The sequence below is a fragment of the Myotis lucifugus genome, unplaced genomic scaffold (assembly GCF_000147115.1).
Source record: "Myotis lucifugus unplaced genomic scaffold, Myoluc2.0 scaffold_97, whole genome shotgun sequence".
NCBI classification, from domain to species: Eukaryota; Metazoa; Chordata; class Mammalia; order Chiroptera; family Vespertilionidae; genus Myotis; species Myotis lucifugus.
This window is the reverse complement of record NW_005871145.1, coordinates 2,931,667-2,935,330: the sequence shown is the minus strand read 5'-3', so window position 1 is coordinate 2,935,330 and position 3,664 is coordinate 2,931,667.

Here is a 3,664-nt window from a genome sequence, read left to right as displayed (position 1 = left end):
AGTATGTGCCCTAACTAGAATCCAACAGGAAATCCTTGGTGTACAGGTTGAGACTCCACCCATTGAGCCACCTGGCCAGGGCAGATCTGAAAATTTTTTTTTTAAATGTACCTCCAGGCCCTGGTTGGTGTGGGTCAGTAGTTAGAGTGTCCTCCCACGCACCAAAGGGTCATGGGTTCAATTCCAGGTGAGGGCACATACACAGGTTGTGGGTTCCATCCCTGTCGGATTGCTTGAGCAAGTGATCAGTGTTTCTCTTTCTCTTTCCCTCTCCCTTCCTGTCTCTCTAGAATCAATGAAAAAAACATATCCTTAGAGGAGGACTTAAAAAGAAAAAAAATGCTGGTTTGGTTCAGTGGATAGTGCTTCTGCAGGCAGACCGAAGGGTGCTGTTTTAGCAACTCTGCAAGCCAGAGGGTTTATTTTTTCTTTTAATTTTCATTGATTATTTTAGAGAGAGGAAGGGAGCGAGAGAAACACCAGTGTGTTGTTCCACTTATTATGCCCTCTTTGGTTGCTTCTTGTCTGTGCCCTGACTAGGGATCCAACCCGCAACCTGGCTGAATCAGGAGGAGGTCCTAACCCACTATGCTGCGCGCTGCCTGTCAGGGCCCCTCAGCAAAACCCCTCTGGCTGCCCTGGCCCCTGCTGTGGGCTGGAGCTCCTCTGCCACAGCAAAAGTTTGGGTTCCATTCTGTCAGGGCACCTACTTAGGTTTTGGGTTTGATACCTGGTCGGGGCTGACTGCTGCTCAGGAAGTGACTGAGGACCATGTGCTGTAGGTCATTCTGCGGGGAGCTGGGGTGTCATTGCCGACATGGCCGACTCCGATCCCCACTACCCCCGCTCCTCCATCGAGGACGACTTCAACTATGTCAGCTGCGTGGCCTCTGCCAACATACACCTCTGCAGGGGTAGGTCGCCCTCCCGCGGCTCGCCAGGCCTGGCTGCTGTGCAGTCGCCCGGGGAAGTGGATTTCTGGGCTCCCAGGGAGAGCGCCCTCCACGCCGAACTCCCAGGGAGAGCGGGGCCCGGAGGGAAAGCACTTCGCTCTGCCTCCCCACGGGGCTCCTGGGCTGGAGTGGAGCGCCCGTCCTGCTCAGGGCTCGGAGGGAAGAGCCCCCCCAGGGAGGCCTCCTGGCTGGGTGCTGAGAAAACGCAACTGGAGCCCTTCCTCCTTGAACCCTGCCGCCTTCGGTGTAGAAAGGGACAGATGAAAGCCTCAGCAGCCGTGCTGGGGCATCTGTAAGTGAAGATGTTATTTTTCGGTGAAAAGAAGTTTATTGTGTAATCGATATTGTGTAATCACTGTGATTACACAATAACCTGCATTGAGTTATCTGCTGGGATGTTTGTGCTTCAGGGCATGCGAACGCATTTTATTTTATTTGACACGTCCCGGCCTCCTGCCGCCCGCAACCACACCCACCGATCCAGCAGGTCGTTACTGTGAGGGCGTCCGGGCAAATTTGCACATTCCTCCATTTTATATATATTGATGAGGTTATTTGCTTAATGTCTGCTTCCCCCACTCAAATGTGTGGGTAGGAACGTGGTCTCATTCATCACTGACCGTATCCTCTGAGCAAGGCCTGACAAACAGTGGTCACTCAGTAAATACAGTGAACGAATGAATGGTAAAAAGGGAGAGGAATGCCAAAACCGGTTTGGCTCAGTGGATAGAGCGTCGGCCTGTGGACTGAAAGGTCCCAGGTTCGATTCCGGTCAAGGGCATGTACCTGGGTTGCGGGCACATCCCCAATAGGAGATGTGCAGGAGGCAGCTGATTGATGTTTCTCTCTCATCGATGTTTCTAACTATCTCTCTCCCTTCCTCTCTGTAAAAAAATCAATAAAATATATTTAAAAAAAAAAAAGGGAGAGGAATGAAATTTAAAGCAACTGCTGCAGGCTCAGTAGCTGACCTGCCAGGTTTTGCTCCATCACAGGCAGAGATGACCGCCCCCCCCCCCCCCCCCCCCCGCTTTACTGCGAGCACAATGGGTCCAGAGAGGGGCAACCTGGGAGTGGGGCGCACAGTCAGCTCAGGGCTCCATGCCGCAGGGTCGTGGCTCAGCAGAGGTAGAGAGGACAGAGGAGCAGGCCCATGGACTGGACAAGGCCACAGGGACTCTCCAAGGGAAACTGCCCTTGAACCCGGCCCATAGGAAGTTGGGAAGGGGACAGAAGGGAGCCTCTGGCAGGGAATTGGCTGGGATCTTCCTCTCATCTGGAAGGGGACCCCTGGGTTGAAGTGAACCCCTAGAGGAGGAAGCTGGGCCCAGAGGGAAGGAGCTGAAGAGGGAGCAGATTCCCCCCCACTCGGTGCTCCAGACACAAGTGCACCTTGAATCTTTGGCAGGAAGGAAAGGAGGTGGCAGCCCGCAGCTGCTCGCCAAAGCAGTCAGGGACCCCAGCCTTCCGGGCGCCTGGGAACTCAAATGATTTCAAAACTTGAAAACTTGACCCAAGAAAGACTTCCTCTGCCCGAGTCAGCCTTTTGCTGACTGTTGCGCATGGTTAGGTCGGTCATGCTCCCTGAGGGCCAGGGCTGTGGTTTGTCTTTGCAGCACTAGCCCTGCACAGCCCCTGGCAGAGAGAGAGGAGGCCAGCAGAGGAATAACTACTACACTTCCTGACCTAAGCATTTCCTCCAGTTTACAGATAAGGACACTGAGGCGCAGTGGTAAGGTGACCTGCCCAAGACCACACTGCTACCCAGGGACAGAGACCAGACCCCAAGAGGTGTGTCTCTTAACCATGATGCTGAGCCAGAAAGGAGGTGAGGGAGAGGGAGACTGTGAGGGAGTGTTGGACACCGTTTCTGGGAATCAGTGATCGTCACGCTCTGGCCGAGGTGGGCAGAAGACATGCACACAAAGGCAGCTAAGGTGCAAGTCAGCCTTGCTCCCCAGTGCTCAGCAATGAAGGTGGCCAATAGGCTCCCGGAAGTCGAGAGGATGAGCCACAGAATAATCTGGTCTTTTCTGGGCCAGGGGTGGCACAGCCGGGCGAGGGGGTGACTGCTGGGTCAGGTACCAGCTGCCATGCCTCACATTTATAATCAAAAGTAGAAAATGAAGTTTGGGCCTCGGCAGGGGTTACAATCTGCCATGCCAGGGCAGGTTTCTGAGTTGGCTACATTTGTATCTGGGAGACTTCATTCTGCATTCCCTGCTTCTCTTGGAGACTGAAGCTCAAGCAACCAGACATGTGACTGTGTCAGACAGTCATGTGGTCAGTGACCAAGTGTATCTCTCACCCATAACCCCGCCGCTACCTATTCTCACCTTGACACTGAGGCAAAGTGTCCTCTATTCTCACCTTGACACTGAGGCAAAGTGTCCCTTATTCTCTCCCTGACACTGAGGCCAGGTGTCCCCTATTCTCACCTTGACACTGAGGCCAGGTGTCCCCTATTCTCACCTTGACACTGAAGCCAGGTGTCCCCTATTCTCTCCTTGACACTGAAGCCAAATGTCCCCCTATTCTCACCTTGACACTGAGGCCAGGTGTCCCCTATTCTCACCTTGACACCGAAGCCAGGCGTCACCTGTCATCTTAGATTGTCCTTTCCCATGCTTGCGTCACCTGCCTGGCCCCTGCACACACCTGCATTCGCAGCTCTGCTCCAGAAGCACAACATCACTGGAGGGGACAGTCCC